General features: G+C 45.8%; 1 protein-coding gene across 3 annotated transcripts in view; it reads left to right on the forward strand.

The window, feature by feature from the left end:
• Positions 1-19424, forward strand: part of BID (BH3 interacting domain death agonist) — a 44082-nt gene that overhangs the window by 943 nt on the left and 23715 nt on the right. The window lies entirely within an intron of this gene.

Consider the following 19424-nt stretch of genomic DNA (forward strand, 5'->3'; position numbering starts at 1 on the left):
ATGAGAAAACTGACGGCATTGGATGGGTTCAGCGCCAGATCCGGAACCCAAATCTAGATGCAGACCCTGGTCTCTGGTTTAGACCACTTTCCTCAGCAAGTGCTTCTAGTACCTGCCTCGGTGTGGTCAGAGTGCTGTCGTAGAACTGTTAGAAATTATGTGCAAGCACTGGCTGGTGGTAGAAAACAGTTTGTTGATGACTCGATGACCCCAGGAGACTCTAGCTGAGCCCCCAAATCCTCAGCAACCTAGTGGCTGGGCTGGCAGGGGTTTATTTATTCATTCATCCACCAGTAGGAATGTGCAGCCGGTGCTGGGGCAGTGGTGGTACAGACGGACTCCTGGAGAAGCACAGCCTGGGCCTTCTGGGATTGGATTGGCCTTCATCTGGTGGACCTGGGAAGAGCTGAGTAGATTCGGGACCCAGCATAGAGTGCCCCCACTTTTTGAGAAAACTGCCTAAGTCCACCACCAGGCTTTCCTGCCCTTCCTGCAAAGTTTTATCTGCAAGCTGAAACCGGACTAAGTGGTTCTCAGCTGGCCTCTCTCTCCAGAGGAGAGCTAGGGGAGCTGCAGAAGGATGTGGTTTTTCCACATTTCCATTTCCACTCATCTGGGGCACATGGCAGTCTCTAATGTGGAGAGTTCTCCCAGGCCTGAGTCTGTGATATCTTGGGGCCCGGGAATCCACTGGGAGTTACAGATGACTGTTCCTGGGAGAGAGTCAGGCCTCAGACTAGGGGGAAAGAGGCAGGGGAGTCATTTGGGTTTTTTTATTTTTTATTTTAAAGATTTTATTGGGGATGGGGAACAGGACTTGATTGGGGAACAGTGTGCACTTCCAGGACTTTTTCCAAGTCAAGTTGTTGCGCTTTCAATCGTAGTTGTGGAGGGCGCAGCTCAGCTCCAGGTCCAGCTGCCAGTTGTTAGTTGCAGGGGGCACAGCCCACCATCCCTTGTGGGACTCCAGCAATCCAACCAGCAACCTTGTGGTTGAGAGCCCACTGGCCCATGTGGGAATCGAACCGGCAGCCTTCGGAGTTAGGAGCACGGAGCTCCAACCGCCTGAGCCACCAGGCCAGCCCGGGAGTCATTTGGTTTTAAAGGTTGAGGTGGGGAGACCCCTAGTGAGGTATCATTGAGAAGAAGAAGCCTGCTGCCCAGAGTGTGAGCTCTGTTGTCCCTCCTGGGGGTGGGGGAAGGGGTGCTGGGCAGCACCCACAGGAGGCCTTGTGCAGCACTTCATGGCTGGGGCTCAAAGGCAGTATCTCAGGGGTTCTCTTGAGCACCCCAGGTGCCTGTGCTGTAGGGGCATGGGGTTCACGAGGGACAGGGTGGAAATGAAGACACAGATGCGACTGATATGTTGGGATGCAAGCCTTGGTGTTTGGTACAGAGCTGGGGGAACATGGCTGAGTTGCTGTTCTTTTTGTTTGAGGAGGTTAGACTATGAGGTGGACTCTGAAGGCTGAGTTAGGAGCTTGGCAGCTGGAGAAGAAGGGAAAGTGCACTCAGGGCAGCCCAGGGAATGCTGGGGGACACTTGCCTACATGGGAGTGGTGTCTCTAGCAGGGAAGGGGCAGTGCATACCCTGCTCCAAGGTCTTGCCCAGGGAAGCTCACGGCCCTAGCCAACCTGGGAGACTGAGTGGAGGAACCGGACACTCCTTTGCAAATGAGAATGGCGTTCAGGAGCCCCAGCGGTGCGTAGGCTCCTGGACTCAGGACGGATGAGGGCCTATGGAGGAGGATGGACATTTGATGATGGGGCTTTCCGTGGGCCTTGCAGAAGGGTCGTCAGTGATGGTCTCCTTCTGTCTAGTGCAAGATGGAAGGATTGGGGACTGGGCCAGAGGCTGTAACTCTTGTCAGTTTTCAAGGCCAAGCTGCCCTCCTGATCAAGGATTGTGTGCGTCCTGGTGGTGCTGCTTCTGATACTGGCTCTGGACTGTCAGCCCATGAGAACCCTCACTCTGGAGTTGTGGCCACTGGAAGTGCTTTCTGTGGTTGCACCTCTGGTGACCGTTTGCTAGGCTGGAGCTGTGGGTGGCAGTGCAGGCCTGGAGTGCCCCAAGGCCAGCTGCCCACCCCATGGGGCCTCCTGTGCACAGGATCCGGTTAGCAGCACCAAGGTTCCACATCTGGCTGGCCACCCCCACAGGCCACCTGTATTCTTGCCCAAAGCCACCGACAGTTCTGAAAAGGACAGCTCGTTGAAGATGGTTTTGGTCAGCCATGACATCCAGAGCTCACTGTGAGTCAGATGCCCTCACAGAGAACTCTGCATGCATTAATTAGCTCATATGGACACCACAGTAATCAGATGAGGCTATCCCTGTTCTTCAGATGGACAGGGAGAGGTTAAGTGACTTGCCCAGGGTCACAGCTGAGTGAGTCAGACTCCAGAGTCCCAGCTCTAACCATTTTACGGCTCTGTTGGTTTTCCACCCTCTCACTGCTCCATTCCCCAAAGACGACCCACCATGAGGACCGAGAGGGCTGTGTTCTCTCTGTGTTCCCTTCCCTTGCAGGCAGCCCAGGTGATGCTTCACCGGGGCAGTGTCATGGGCCCTCAATGGGATATCTCCCCAAGAACCATCCCACAGGTCCCCGAGACCCCCACCCCTGACTCCCCTTCTTCCTGCCTGCGTCTGTCAGAATGGGGAAGTTTCAGATGACAGGATCAGTGGATGAAGCACCACACAACCACTTTTGGAGGTTCTGCTGCCTTGCATATCAAATGCTAGGTTGGCTTGTTGGGTACTTGTGGTCAGGATCCTAGAAGCTACCAACTCAGAAAATGAGAAAGTGGTTTGTTTTAAATTACCCTCTACGCTCAGTAATCTATCAGCCTAGGGGTGGTGGGGGTGGTGCCAGAGGTGGAATTTAAAGGGGAAAACGAACCCTCAGAGTCATAAACTGGGTTTAAAAGGACCGGTTACCTCAGGCCCACAGAGGAGCTGCACTGAAACTGCCCCAAGTGGACTGGTCGGCTGTCTGCCTAGTGGAAGGATGTGGGTGCCCAGGAAAGGGCTGCACAGAAGTGGGGCTGCAGGGTCACTGTGGAGTTTTGTGCACAGCTTCATGCCTGGGCTCTGCCTGATCTGGACAGGGCCCCCAGCTCTTGCCCTGCTCATGGCCGTGCTGACCGGTGAGCAGGTCAGCGTGCTTCTCATATGCTCATGTGCTTGACAGAGCCCTGTCTTCAGAGGAAGGGAAGCGAGTGCTGTGGCCTGGGTCCGAGCAGGCCAGTCCCAGTCTTTGAAGTTCCAGATGGAGAGAGAGTGTGTGTGTGGGGGGGGGGGGGGGGCGTCCAGCTTGCGGAATCTCCCCGTGCTCGTCCTATGTGGACCCCTGGCCCCAAGCTGTGTCAGACGCCACGATAATGTCCGTATTTCTGTTAGCATTTCCGCATCCTGACTTGGATTAATTTGCATAACTGTATTTTCATTTTCATTCTCATACTAATTCTGGGAAGTTCTGCAGATGTGAAACATTCATGTTGGAGTGACGAGTGTTTGGGGCCGCAGCCCTGGGTCCAGCTGGCCTTGTCTCAGGAGCCCCTGCTTGCATCTCTCCTCTCCACCCCACACACACTGAGTGAAGGGAGAGACATTTGAGTGGCCATTACGTGTAGGCACTTCCCGCTTTCTTTGATCCCATGAGGCAGGGGCTGTTTTCTTTGTACAGATGGAGAAAGTGAAGGCACGTGGCAGGATAGAGCCTGCTGTGACCCCTCCACCTGTCTACCTTTAGAGGATCCTTCTGTGGGCCAGGAGTATGTGCTGCTTTGCCCTGGAGACTTAAGGAGTTGAGCTTCTGAGGGGTTTAGATCTGTTTCTCCAGGGAGAGCCAGCTGAAGTCAGAGCTGGGGAGATTGGAGTCTAGTTATGGGCTTGGGGCCACTGGAGAACAGAACCAGATGGGGTAGGGATGCCAGGGAGGAAGGGGGGTAGCAAGTGGGAGCAGAAAGCGGTTGAGGCATGAAGGCACTGGGGAGGCAGCAGCCTGTGTCCCTCCTGGGGGTGAGTGACTGATCTATGAGAGTAAGAGCAAGCTTGGGGCCTCAGCATATATGTGCCTCGGTTTCGGAGGTCAGCTGGTCAAATGAGTCACAGCCAGCAGCAGCCCCTCACAGCATTATTAGTGCATTATTAATGAAGGAGTGGCCATCTGAGAAGTCACATCTTATCAGAGGGGCTGGCACAGGCTGCCACACCCACAAGGCAGCTCCTTGGAGACAGGAAGGAGGAGGCAGCCTGTGGGGATCAGACGGGGAACCTGAGCTTTGGGTGCTGACTCCTGAGGGGCAGGCCACTGTTTTTGGGAGGCCCCATTCTGGATCCTGTGTGTGTGATAGTGGGGGTGGGGATGAGGGAGGGCTAGAGGGACCCCAGTGAAATTCAGCACCAGCTGAGGACCTGGAAGCAAGGCCGTGGTGGCGGAGATAGACTGACCTGGACTGGAACCTCCAGGAACTTTCCAGCAGGTGTCTCCTCCCCCTGCCCAGAGAGGTGGCTGTGGGGCTGTGAGGCTGGCAGGTTACCCGAACTAGTGGGTGCCTAGGATGGGTGAAAACGCGGCCCTGAGGAAGGTGCGTCTCCAGCCTGGCGAGTATCTCCATTCCTTGTTACACCCCGAGTTCCAGACAGCAAAGGCAAGACCAGCTCAGCTGGGGTCCCCCAGAACTCCACCACTTCTCAGACAGCCTTGTTTTCTCTTCGGGGTATCCCCTGGAAACCTCCCAAACTCTTACCAGGCTGACCAGGGCGCTGAGTCAGGGACCTGTGTTGGTCACCGCATCTGGGGTGGCGCTGACCATTGTGTAAAGTGATTGCACCAACTGTCTCTTTGCACCCCAGCGTCTACACTGTGCTCCCAAATGCAGGTTATCACCCCTTTTGTGGGTGAGGAAACAAAATTTCCTGCTAGAACTTAGGAGGCGGCCATGCAGCCGCCCACCTGTCAGCTAAGAGGAGGATGGTTATGCAGTGTTGCGAGAGAAGCAGTGGGACAGTCAAAGGCCAGCCTAGGCATGTGGAATAGCCCCTGGGACACCTGTCTCCCCTGCTAGTGCCCTTGCCCTCCCACCCCCAGTGTATGGAGACCTGGCAGAAGCTCAGGGCCTGGACAGGAGAGGGGAAGCAAGAGACCCCGCGTCCTGGAACCCCTTAGGCCTGGCTGGTGGGCCTCCAGGACCTGGGTGGAGCAGCGGAGCTGTGTGAGGGGATGGCCTGAGTTATGTTTAAGAGGTTCCTGCCCCTTTATACCACTCTTCCTCCGGCTGCCTTTTTTTTCATTTTTTCATTGAGATAATGTATTTCCCATACCATAAAATTCACCCATTTAAAGTGGTCTTTAATATAGTCACAGATTTGTGCAACAGTCACCACGGTCTGATTTTAGAATGTTTCACACCTCCACTAGCTGATCCATACACATTTTCAGTCACTCCTGGTCCCCCTCTTCCTGCACCTGTCAGTAACCATAATATACTCTGCGCCTCTCTGGATTGGCCTGTTCTGGGAAGTTTGTATAAATGGAATCATGTGGCCCTTTGTGTCTTGCTTTTTTAACTTACATAATGTTTTCGAGGTCCATCCATGTGGTAGTTTGGTGTCAGTGCTCCATTCCTTTTCATGGCTGAGTAATATTCCATTGTGTGGCTAGACCACATTTTGTTCATTGTTAGTTCTACTTTTTAACTACTTTGTATAATGCCGCTATGAACACTCATGTACAGGTTTTTCTGTGGATGTGTTTTCATTTCTCTTAGCTATATACCTAGGAGTGGAATTGCTGAGTCAGATGATCGCTCTTTAACTGTTTTGAGGAGCTGCCCAATGTTTCTCGCAGCATCATTTTCCATCCCCCCAGCACTGTGTGTGGGTTCCAGTTTCTCCATGTCCTTGTGACCACTGGCCATCCTAGTGGGTGCGAGGGGGCATCTCACCGTGGTTTCAGTTAGCATTCTGTAATGGCTAGTAATGTTGAGCATTTTTTTATGTACTTATTGGCCATTTGTATATCTTCTTTGGATCCTATTCAGGTTTTTTGGTTGTTGTTTTTTTTTGTCTTTTTATTGTTGAGTTACAAGAGTTGTGTATTTTGTCAGATAAATGATTTGCAGATATTTTCTCCCATTCTTTGGGTTGTCTTTTCACTTTCTTAATGATATCTTTTGAAGCACAAGTTTTTAATTGTCAAGATGTCTAGCTTATCTTTTTTTTTTTTTTAAGATTTTATTGGGGAAGTGAAACAGGACTTTATTGGGGAACAGTGTGTACTTCCAGAACTTTTTTCCAAGTCAAGTTGTCCTTTCAATCTTAGTTGTGGAGGGTGCAGCTCAGCTCCAGGTCCAGTTGCCGTTGCTAGTTGCAGGGGGCGCAGCCCACCATCCCTTGCGGGAGTCGAGGAAACGAACTGGCAACCTTGTGGTTGAGAGCCCATTGGCCCATGTGGGAATCGAACTGGCAGCCTTTGGAGTTAGAAGCATGGCGCTCTAACCGCCTGAGCCACCAGGCCGGCCCTATCTTTTTTTTCTTGTGTCACTTGTTCTTTTGGTGTCATGTCTAAGAAATCATTGCCCAACCCAAGGTCACAAAGTTTTATTAGCCCTTACATTTAGGTCTGTGATCCGTTTTGAGTTAATTTTTTTGTGTATTTGTGAGGTGTGGCCCAAATTCATACTTTTGCTTGTGGCTATCCTGTTGTCTCAGCACCATTTGTTGAAAAAACTTTACCCCGGTCTTGGCACTTTGTCAAAGATCAATTAACCATAAGTATTGAGATTTACTTAGGGACTGTTATTTCCATTCCATTGATCTGTATGTGTGTCCTTCTCCAGGCTCCGCTGTCTGGATTACTGTAGCTTAGTGATAGGTTTTGAAATCGGGAAGGGTGTTCTTTTTCAAGATTGGCTATTCTGTGTCGCTGCATTTCCATATGAATTTTAGGAACCATTTGTCACTCTGCCAACTGGGAGTTGGAGAGGAATTCCATTGAATCTATAGGTCAATTTGGGAAGTGTTGCCTTATTAACAGTATTAAGTCTTCCAAGTCATGAACGTGGGGTGGTTTTTCATTTATTTAGCTCTTTCAGTGATGTTTGTAGTTTTCAGTTTACAAGTCTTCTGCTTTTGTTAGATGTGTTCCCAAGAATTTTATTTTTCTCAATGTTATTATAAAGGTGATTGTTTTCTTAATGTCATTTTTGGATTGTTTATTGCTACTTAGAGAAGTTCAATTGATTTTACAAATACTTGTACCTTGCTGCCTTGCTGAACTCATTTTTTAGTTTCAGTATTTTTTTTAGTGGGTTCCTTGGGCTTTTCTATATATAAGGTCATGTCAAATCCATCAATTTTAAAGCTTCCTAGTTGATTCCAGTGTGCGGCCAGGGTTGAAAACCACTGGGTAAGATCAGTGGTTGCCGTGTACCTTTGAGATGAAAGGGGAGAGGAACAGAGTAGGCAGATAGAGCATTTGAATTTCTGAGGCATCTTCTCCAATGTCTTAGGGAAGATGGAGGGGCTGAGAGCTGGGTACAAAGGAGGCAACAGGCCCAGTGTCCTAAATTTCAGCTTCTTCCTTTCTGGATGAGTCCAGTTGGGCTGAGTGAGTGGCAGTGTGGCCTACTACAGAAGTGTGTTCTGGGTGAGAGTGTCAGTTCTCTCCTTCCCATGAATTGTCAGGAAGAGCCCAGGTGAAAGCTGGAAAGAATCAGAACCCAAAGGAAGAAGTCAGGGGTTAGGGAAGCCTGTGTCGTCTTGGGGACTGTGGAAAGAAGGGAGTCTGTAGCTGTGAGTGCCCGAGGGCTGGCAGGGTTAGTGCGGGAGACCCTGCTCGCTGCACCATTTGTCATGTGGGGTGGCCTGCGGGGGCTCTGGTCCCGCTCCCCACATAAGAACGCAGGATATGGTGAGGCCAAAAAGGAACACCCACGGAGCCGTAGGTAGGGGAGCCATATCACTATATTCTCTCTGGCGGCTGGGTGAGACACACGCAGTAGTAGCCACACGATCCGCAGTCCGCCATTCACTTCTCTGCCTGCCAACCAACCAACCAATCAACGTAGCCCTGCAGTTACATCAGTAGCCAATTGGCCAACTGGTTACAGCCGATGGCCAACCAATCACAGCCAATGGTGATTCACTACCTGAGCCAGCACCTCTCCACGCCAGGCCGAGAGCCTGGAAACTGCTCTCTGGGACTCTGTCCCCACACAGAACCATCCTTCTGACTCTTCCTGTCATAGGGGAGGAAGAAATGTTTCTATATCCTTCTAGGTTCTTTCGGCTGGTCTAGTAAGTAAATCTACATGAGGCAGATTAACAAAAGAAAACAACCACATTTTATTGTATAAGTACGTATGGAAACCCCACCACATACATGAGAGGTTCAGAGACAGAAAGGGGAAATGAGCGATTCTGTGGCATTCTGTGTGGCATTCAGAGCCAAGGATGAGGTGAGGCACCTGGGGCTTCAGAGAGGGGGACGGTCACTCACAGGACAATGAGAAGAACCGCTGTTCAGTAATTCATTGTTTGCCCTGCCCTGTAGATAGGTCCTCAAAGGTTATCTTTGGTGATAACTCTTACTCTGGGCAAGGCACCTAATTTAAAATTCTCTGAGGGAGAGGTGAGAGTTTCTCCTGAGTCTGTAGGGTCTCGATTACCTTCAGCTAAAAATAATTCACATACCAAGTGGCACATCTTGGGATGACTTGGTCTGAATCCCAACAGTCTGCTCCTCTGAAACTCCCTGAGAAGTTTCACATCCCAGAAGTTGGGTTAACAGATTGTTCCATATCTCATTGAACCAGTCTCAGTTAAATAGTTGTGTCTCCTTTCAGGAGGTGGGGATGCACGTGCACGTGATCAGGTATTTAATAAGAGGCATCTCAATGGGAAAAAAAGAAACACAAAGGTTAATCATTGGAGCAGACTAATCTGGGGTTCTGAGTTCTGAAAGCAAGCAGTTGAGATTTCTAGATGTCTGTCTCAAATCCCTTTCAGATGGAGTGAAGGCAGGCCGTGACTGAGTGATAGATTCTCCTGGTCTGCATTGTGAATGTCTCTGTGATCTTTCTGCAACCGGCACAAAGATTGTCCACGTATGAGCTATTGTGATTTCTCTGAAGTTTATATCAAGTTGTCCCACTTTGGCTTGCGTGGCCTTGGGAAATGGGCAGTTTTAGTTCTCAATGGTTCCAGATCAGAAGGGTGGGAGAAAAATTAGAAACGTGTTTGGAGAGTGATAGCCAGATACTGGAGAAAACTAGAAGAATACAGGATCCAGTCCAGTTTACAAGTAGGAACAAAAACATCAAAAGGACAGCACTAAAATCTAATACCCACAAAGGCACATTACTAAAACATAATTTTTCTCTGTAAAATCACTACCATTTTTTACCAAAGATAGTCGAATTAAAAGTAATTTGTAAAATAAGTGTAGTTTCAATAAACTTGCTGTTATTTACACAGAAGCAGAAAGAATAGTAATTAAGAACATAGCCTTTTTTTTTTAATTAAAAATTTTTTTCAATTGCACTTGACATTCAGTATTATATTTCTGGTGTACAGCATAGTGGTTAGACATTTAAATAACTTAGAAAGTGATCCACCCAATAAGTCTAGTATCCACCCAGCACCATACATAGTTATTACAATATTATTGACTAGATTCCTTGTGCTGTACTTTATATCCCATGACTATTTTCTAACTACCAATTTCTACCTCTTAATTTCTTCACCTTTTCACCCAGCCTTCCAACCCCCCTCCCGCCTGGCAACCATGAGTTTGTTCTCTGTATCTATGAGTTTGTTTCTGTTTTGTTCGTTTGTTTATTTTGTTTTTTAGATTCCACATGTAAGTGAAATCATATGGCATTTGTCTTTCCCTGTCCAACCTATTTTTACTTAGCATTATATCCTCTAGGTCCATCCATGTTGTCAGAAATGGTAAGATTTCATTCCTTTTTATGGCCAAGTAATACTCCATTGTATATATGTATCACTTCTTTATCCATTTGTCTTTTGATTGGAACACTTTATTCATTTACATTTAAAATAATTATTGATAGGTATGTAGTTATTGACGTTTTACTGTTTTCTATTTTTTTTGTAGTTCTCTGTCCCTCTCTTATTCTGTAGCTCTCTTCTCTCTCTCTTTTTTTTTTTTTTAGATTTTATTGGGGAAGAGGAAAAGGACTTTATTGGGGAACAGTGTGTACTTCCAGGACTTTTTCCAAGTCAAGTTGTTGTCCTTTCAATCTTAGTTGTGGAGGGCGCAGCTCAGCTCCAGGTCCAGTTGCCGTTGCTAGTTGCAGGGGGCGCAGCCCACCATCCCTTGCGGGAGTTGAACAGGCAACCTTGTGTTAGAGAGGACGCACTCCAACCAATTGAGCCATCCGGGAGCTCAGCAGCATCTCAGATCAAGGTTCTGTGTTCAATCTTAGTTGCAGGGGGCGCTGCCCATCCCTTGCTGGAGTCAAGGAATCGAACTGGCAACCTTGTGGTTGAGAGGACGCGCTCCAACCAACTGAGCCATTCTGGAGCTTAGTGGCAGCTCAGCTCAAGGTGCCGTGTTCAATCTTAGATGCAGGGGGCAGAGCCCACCATCCCTTGTGGGATTCGAGGAATTGAACTGGCAGCCTTGTGATTGAGAGCCCATTGGCCCATGTGGGAATCGAACCGGCAGCCTTTGGAGTTAGGAGCATGGAGCTCCAACCGCCTGAGCCACTGGGCTGGCCTCTCTAGCTCTCTTGTCTTGTATGTTGATGACTTTCTAAAGTGTTGTGTTTGGATTCCTTTCTCTTTATTTCTTGTATATCTCCTGTAGATTGTTGGTTTGTGGTTACCATGTGCTTCCTATATATCAGGTTATATTTATACTAGCAGTCTACTTTAAGTTGATGGTCGCTTAAGTCGGAACACATTCTAAAATCACTACCATTTTTACTCATCCCCTCCACTTTTATGTTTTTGTCGTTATTTTTTACGTGTGTGTATCCCTTAACTTACTGTTGTAATCACACATAATCATCTTACTTTTGCCTTTCAACCTTTGTGCTAGCTTTAGTGTTGATTGATCCACTGCTTTTATAATGTGTTTGCCTTTGTCAGTGAGAATTTTTTTCTTTGCAATATTTTGTCCATATTTTTTATTTCTTTCTCCTTTTTCTTAAAGAAGTCTTTAACAATTCTTGTAATACTGGTTTGGTGGTGATGAACTCCTTTAGCTTTTTCTTGCTGGGAAGCTCTTTATTGGTCCTTTGATTTTAGATGATAGCCTTGGTGGGGAGAGTAATATAGGTTGTCGGTCCTTGCTTTTCATCATTTTGAATATTTCGTGCCTATCCCTTCTGGCCTGCAACGTTTCTGTTGAGAAATTAGCTGACAGTCTTCTGGGGGCTCCCTTGTAGGTAACTAACTGCTTTTCTCTTACTGCTTTTGAGACACTCTCTTTGTTTTTACCTTTGGCATTTTAATTATATTGTGCCTTGGTGTGGCCCTCTTTGGGTTCATCTTGTTTGGGACTCTCTGTGCTCCCTGGGTTTATATGTCTATTTCTTTCACCATGTTAAGGAAGTTTTTCGTCATTATTTCTTTTTCTTTTCTGTTTTTTTTTTGTGTTTTTTTTTAGGGGAAGGGGAACAGGACTTTATTGGGGAACAGTGTGTACTTCCAGGCCTTTTTTCCAAGTCAAGTTGTTGTCCTTTCAGTCTTAGTTGTGGAGGGCGCAGCTCAGCTCCAGGTTCAGTTGCCGTTTCTAGTTGCAGGGGACGCAGGCCGCCATCCCTTGCAGGAATCGAACTGGCAACCTTGTGGTTGAGAGCCGGAGCTCCAAACAACTGAGCCATCTGGGAGGCAGCTCCGCTCAAGGTGCTGTGTTCAATCGTAGTTGCAGGGGGCGGAGCCCACCATCCCTTGTGGGATTTGAGGATTTGAAAAGGCATCCTTGTGGTTGAGAGCCCGCTTGCCCATGTTGGAATCGAACCGGCAGCCTTTGGAGTTAGGAGCATGGAGCTCCAACTTACCTGAGCCACTGGGCTGGCCCTGTCATTATTTCTTCAAATAGGTTTTCAATCCCTTGCTCTCTTTCTTCTCCTGGTACCCCGATACTGTGAATGTTGTTACCATAGATGTTGTCCCAGAGGTCCCTTAAGCTATCCTCATTTTTTAAAATTCTTTTTTCTTTTTGCTGTTCCGATTGGGTGTTTTCTTCTACCTTGTCTCCAAATCAGACTCAGTGCTCTGCTTCAGTAATCTGCTGTTGATTCCTTCTAGTGTATTTTTCATTTTCCTTATTGTATTGTTCATTTCTGACAGGTTGTTTTTTTAATGGTTTCTATGTCCTATTTTATATTTCTCTCTTTAAGTTCTCACTGACTTTATTCGTCTCGTCAGTTCGTTGAGCATCCTTATAACCAGTGTTTTGAATTCTGCATCTGTTGGGTTGCTTGCCTCCATTTTGTTTAATTCTTTTTCTGGAGTTCTGTCCTGTTCTTTCACTTGGTTCATGTTTCTTTGTCTCCTCATTTTGGCTGCCTTTCTGTGTTTGTTTCTATGTATCAGGTAGATCTGTTATATCTCCTAATCTTGTCAGGGTAGCCTTATGTAGTAGGTGCCCTGTGAGACCCAGTGGCATAATCTCCCTGGTCACCTGAATCGGGTGCTCCAGGAGTGTCCCGTGTGTGTTGTGTGTGCCCTCCTGTTGTAGTTGAACCTTGATTGCTGTTGGCACGTCAGTGGATGGACCGTCAGGCTGACTGGCTGTGATGAGGACTGGCAGCGACTCTAGGGGACAAGTAGTGTGGAGGCTGACCCTACGGAGCGGCATTTGCTTGAGCGGGGCTCCGGTACCTGCCATATCCCTCTTTTGGGTGTGTTGTTTATGATGCAATTGGGTGGCGCTCTGGTGTGGTCTAAAGCCCGCGACCAGGTGTGTTGGTTCTGGGGCCTCTTGGGAGGGGCTCCAGTGCAGGCCCAGGTCAGCTGCTGTCTGTGTCCTGCCTGGGATCACCTGGTAGGAGCTACAAAGTGATCTGCAGTTGATACCTGCTTGTGCTGGGCTTGGAGGCCTCTGAGAGTGGTTATGCTGTGGACTGACACCAGCTGCCATCAGTGCCAGGACTGGGGCCACTTAAGAGATACAGGGCACACTAAGGCCAGGTGCTACTTATTGGGAGTCTGTGGACTTTTGATAAATTTTAGGAAAGTCTGAAGCGTGGGCCCACACTGGACAGGTATGTGGATTAGCTTCTGAAAGAGGTTCAGCTAGGCTCATGAATTGGGTTGAGGAACTCAGAGAATCACCAGAGTGGGGCGAGTATAGTGTTAGCCAGGTAGTTGGAGACACAGATTTGGCACTTCTGTAGGCTGTGTGTGGGGAGGACTCAACAAAGGAACAGTGGCGCCTGCTGGCACTTTAGTCCCCAGAGCACTGCCCCCCAGCCCTCAGCTGAAGCCAGACAACTCAGTTCCTCCCTGTGTGTCCATAATGTTTTTCCAGGTACTATCCCTTTGCTGCAACTCAGTGAGTGTGACTTGGTGAGTCTGTGCTCTGGCCCTTGAAGAAGGTGCTTGGGTCTACAGCAGCCCTCCGTCTCCCCCGGAAGGAGTCTTCACTGATTTTTTACAGCCAGATGTTGTAGGGGCTTCTATTCCCGGCACTGGTGCTCTGGGCTGGGAATGCCAGTCTGGGACTGGGACCCCTCGTTCCTTAGAGGGGACCTCTGCAACCCAGATACCCTCCCGATTCTTAACCAGCCTGTTTTGCGTCTCTACCCCTCCTACAAGTCGCAACATGGCTTCTTTTTTATATCTTTAGTTATAGCAGTTCTGTTCAGCTAGTGTTCAGCTAGTCCTCAAGGGTGGTGGTTCTGTAACTTAGCTGTAATTTTGATGTGGTGTGGGAGGAGGTGAGCACAGTGTTTACCTACTCTGCCATCTTGACTGGAAGTCCATATAGGCTCTTTTAAATCTACTTTGCTGGAATTTTTCATAAGGAATCTCCAGATTGAAATTTAAAAGGCCTTTCGAGGCCAGAAAAGCCAAACCAAGGACTTACCATTAGCCATTACGTGCAGTACCTATAGATTTAAATGAGTTCCTCTCCTCTTGAGGTCCCCAACATATCCTGAGGGCCCTGCACCTGCTAGGAATTGACCTTCTTTATTCACCTGGGAAGTCTGCTGGGAACCCTGTAAGTAAGGTTTCCTTGGTTTACATAAGTGAATCTTAATTCCTTAAAGCTGTCTGGTTATATCTGTGTCTATACATGTTTCTTTCAAACATGATACTCTAGTCAAAGCCTTGTAATATAATCAGTTTCAGTGTCGTTACAAGGAGAACAGATTCTTACTGAGCAGATTCTTACAATAACATTGTCATGAAAATAAGAATCCTCAACTGAGAATTTCTGAATTCTTGGGTCTAGTAGGGTGTAAAAGATAAGTGTTTCAATTCTGCTTAAAAAGATGTAATTTACCTAATCGCTCAAAGTCATAGATAGTTAAGAGAAAAATTTTTTTCTTATGTCTGGGAAACAAAAAAGTTAAGGAACCAGCACTGTTTCAAACACAAAGTCATAAAAATTGTAATAATCCTCATTAGCTTATTCAGTCCTGCGTGATAAAAACTTGTTCTGCTTGAGTCCAGTTTTTCCATTAGTTCTCTCAGCCGTTCCGGATGATTGAGGGTGATAGGGTCTGTGATAACTCCCCAAAGTTTGTAAGGTTTTTTTCATTTGCTCAGGGAAGTGGGTGCCTCCATCACTAAGACTGTGGAAGGTGTACCGGAGGTGGGAAACACCTTTTCTAACACCTTTTCTAACCATCTCTGTCACTGGGAGGGCATCAGCCTTGGGGCAGGGAAGGCTCAGCCCATCTGGAAAGCACGCCTACAAGAAGAACGTGTTGGTAATCTGTACTGAGTGGCCACTGAATGACGTCCATTAAAGTGTACTGTGGTGGATGAAGGCATGCAAAATCAAAAAAAAAATGGGGTTTGCTAGGGAGCCAGACAAAAACCAAGCAGCTGTCTTGGATTTCCCTTAGCCCGACTGTTTATTTAATTTACAACCATTGTTTACCATCTTAGTTTCTCTGATTCAGGAGCAGACTGTTGCCATGTTACGAGGGCATCAGAACGGTCAAAGTCTGGCACTGAGGGGTTGATTTTGCAGAAGCTGAATGGACTTCGTCCACAGGTGCCACAGGCTTTGTCGATTTTCTTGCTGCTGCCTTTGCATGAAAATCAGCTGCGGCATTTTAGTACAGAAGTTAGTTCTCACTGTTGAGATGATTCAGTTTTTTTAAGTAATTGAAACCTGATTAAGACAACATAAAGTTCAGAAAATTATTTTGATAAAACACAGAATCTTTGCTTTCTAGGCAGAAAACTGTTTATAGTATCTTATCCAGAGCAGACCAATAGAGTAGGAAAAATTTGTCCTTTTAGCAAATGAAAGAATATTAAGTTTTAGGACACTATTGCTATTAAAGCTTATTTTTAAAAACCCTTCTAACAAATTCATTTAATCTTATCCAGTGTGGTCACACATAAAATTTTTCTCAAGACTTCTTTTTTATAAACTTAATAACTTTTTCGTCCCTTTTAGTTTGTCTCTCATTCTCTTACCCGTTCAGAAATAACCAGGGCAAAATCACTTTCATTTCCCTTAACAAAAACATCTCCATATTTCATACCTTTTTTTTTAAGTCAAAACATATCTTATTTTTCTTGTATACACAGTTGTTTTCCCTGTTATTGTTTTTTTTTGTAGCTTTAATTACATGTATTATAATCCTTAACCTTTAGAAACTTTCATTTCTGGTGAAAACTAAGAATTATAAGCCATTGTGAAGTATGTTACACCAATATTGTTTAGATTGGTAACTTTATAAATACATTCCATAATTTCTAGCATAATATGTTTTTGCATAGTACAGTCTTCTAATGTGGCATACAACATATTTACTAACAGACCCAAATTGATTTTTTTTAGTTTCTTTGACATAAGAAGCAAAGGTAGATAAACCTATGGTCAGTAATTAATGTTTTATTATTTTGTCTTATTTGGAAATGATATGGATATTTGTCATGCGGGGGACCCTGCTCGCTGCACCATTTGTCGTGCCGGGCGACCTGCGAGGTCTCAGCTCCCGCTCCCCATACAAGAACGCAGGACATGGTGAGGCCAAAAAGGAACACCCACGGAGCCATAGGTAGGGGAGTCACACCACAATATTCTCTCTGGCGGCACTATACTCTCAATGGAGGCTGGATTCACACTGTCCGCAAACCGCCATCCACACAAGCCAGCCCAGCCACCATCTTCTTGCTAGCCCCCATTCTTTCTCTCTTCTTTCCTTCTCTCTCCTCCGTAGCCACAGCAGTTATATTAGCGGCTAATTGGCTAACTGGCTACAGCTGACGGCCAACTAGCCACAGCTGACGGCCATTCACCACCCGAGCCAGCACTCCTCCACGTGAGGCCGAGAGCCTACTAAACTACTTTCTGGGGCTCTGTCCCCACAATATTCAATGACTGTCCATCATTTAATTAATTACTTTATTTTTTATTTTTCAATTACAGTTGACATTCAGTATTATTTTATATTAGCTACTCCATCATCACGACCAGAAGTTCCACCCATTCCTTCATTTAATTTAGCTAGCAAAACTATAAGGTTTCAAGTTACCAAAGAGATTTAGGAAACCATTTCTAAGTACACATAAAATATAATTATTGCAAAAATGAAATGTATGCATATATAATTATTGCTAAACCTTTTTATCCTACTTAACATTTTTTAATTTACTTGCTCTTAACAATTATGTTTAGATTACTTATGAAAATTTCATTATACCAAATTATTTTTCTTGCTGAAAAATTTTGTAAGATAACATGAATTTATTTTTTTTAAACCCAGATGAAATAAAAGTTTTATATTTAATTCTGATAACTCTAAAGACACGTCTGTTTTAACCAAACGAAACTCAAACCAGCTTTAATATCAAATATTTTCCCAGATCACATGATCCTGGAAAGCAGTTGGGTTAGTTTCTATTATATTTTTGAGAATTTAATATAAGCACTTGTTTGCTTAAGCCGATTAAATAGACCTCTTTTACAAATTAGCAATACCATTGGAGGTAGAAAATACCACATAACACTCGTGAACATACAGATGCAAACAGAGACTTCCTAGCCTCTGTTTTAAAATTACTATCATGAGACAAATAATAAGTTTATCCCCTCAGAAGGCTACGGCTTTTTCTTATTAATATTTGTGGAGAAGACAATTAAATTTGTATTTGTCCTTGGCAAGGGAGCCTTGGTGCCAGAGAAGCAGTTTGTGCTTTTAAAAACACCCTCATCTGACCCCCCGTTTTTTTCCCCTAGTCTTAGGATTTGGGGGTTGGGTTTCTGGTTTCACAAAGATTTGTAAGGTAATGACAAGTGCTCTCAGTTCCCAAAGAATTAGGTTGTAACTTAAGTGATATAGGTTGATCTATCTGTCTAACTACATCATCCCTTAATTTGCTTTTCTCTCTAGGTATGTAGTTTTATTTTAGCTTAGGGGAGGATGCCTTAAAATAATTCCCGTCAGGCTCAAAATCTTTCAGTTTTGCCAAATTTCTGATCCAAAAGTTATTTGAATTTAAATCCTTTCAAAAACCTTGTCAGGTTTTATCTGAGACACAGCAATTCTTTCTGGCAGTACTGAACACGTCCATGGACTCAAGAGGGGACAGAGGTTGTTATTGCCCTCTGATGGCTGAGAGGTGACAGCCTGCATGGCCCATGGAGTGGAGGAGAGCCAAGCCCTTAGGACACAGGCAGTAGGTCTCCCTGGGAGTGAAAGTAACCAGTCTAGGATTGAGAAGAATGGGACAATGTGAAATTTTCTTTCCCTCTCTCACGGGGCTCAGGATGCAATCCGTTTACCAAAACATTGGAGGATCCTCCCTGGGTTTAAGGAATTCTCTACTAATGGCACTTAGATTGGCCTTAGACCAAGAAGTGAAAGATACTGGAGGACAAGTGTCCGTGAGGGGCACCGTCATTCTCACAGTCCTGGTTTTAGGTGCCTTCTAGCTCTTGAATTTGTCGTTATCCTTTTGCATCAAATCTTTCCGTGAAGCATTTAAAACAACTGTTTTTTCAACTTGCATTACGAACGTTAGCCTCCATTAGGACTTTATCAACAGGTTTTGTTCTTATAGTCCTGGGTAAGAGAATTCCTGGCCAACATTATATCTATTCCCATAAAACATTCAGGTAAAGTTGGCATAACTTCTTTACATAAAGCCTGTTTAAATGTTCTGATTTTCATAATCTTATCAATCTTTACTTTTTCATATTCTTTTAATCTAATTGTCGCCCAAGTCAGGGCTTCATCAATGGATTTTGGTACTATAGTTCATGAAATTCACGTATCAGGCAGGCCTAGAAATTCCCCTGATCAGTTTACCCACTCTTGTGTAGAAAGGCTTTGGGTCCCTAGCAAGGGGTCAAGGCAAGGGACCCTGGTCCTTTTGTCAATTTTTAACTTGATTAACCAGCCTGACTGCTGCCCCAAGTGATTGTTGGTCAGTTTTCTCGTAACTGACCAACGGTTAAAAGCCTTCCAGCTTTTTAAATTTATTCAGACGGGTAAATAGAGCACACTTGTTTGGGGCCCTTTAATGTTGGGGGTTCAACAGAGGGTTAATGTGGCCTATTCAGCCTTTGGTAGTGTTAATATTAAAACTTTTGTTTTAACCCCATCAATGTCCATTCCATTTTATTTATCCCAATTTATTATTTTTATTTTTTTCCAAAAGATTTTATTAGGGAAGGGGAACAGGACTTTATTGGGGAATAGTGTGTACTTCCAGGATTTTTTCCAAGTCAAGTTGTCCTTTCAATCGTAGTTGTGGAGGGCGCAGCTCAGCTCCAGGTCCAGTTGCCGTTTATAGTTGCAGGGGGCACAGCCCACCATCCTTTGTGGGATTCGAACGGCAACCTTGTGGTTGAGAAGATGCACTCAAACCAACTGAGCCATCCGGGAGCTCAGCGGCAGCTCAATTCAAGGTGCCGTGTTCAATATTAGTTGCAGTGGGCAGAGCCCACCATCCTTTGCAGGAGTCCAGGAGTTGAACTGGCAACCTTGTGGTTGAGAGCCGACTGGCCCAAGTGGGAATCGAACTGGCAGCCTTAGGCTCCAACCACCTGAGCCACCGTGCTGGCCCCCAATTTATTTTTTAATAACCATCGAAAGATTTCCATCCTGCTGGGATGAGCCCTGTAACTCTGCGTTCTGTTTTCTCTTTGTTTCACCCCATCAGTTATTTAAAATAGGTGTTCCATTCTGTGTATTTGATTTGGAAGCCCTTGCTTTTAAGTGCACTCTTAAATGACCTAGTTGGTGCA

This window comes from Rhinolophus sinicus, linkage group LG02 (assembly GCF_036562045.2).
Source record: "Rhinolophus sinicus isolate RSC01 linkage group LG02, ASM3656204v1, whole genome shotgun sequence".
In the NCBI taxonomy this organism is placed as follows: Eukaryota; Metazoa; Chordata; class Mammalia; order Chiroptera; family Rhinolophidae; genus Rhinolophus; species Rhinolophus sinicus.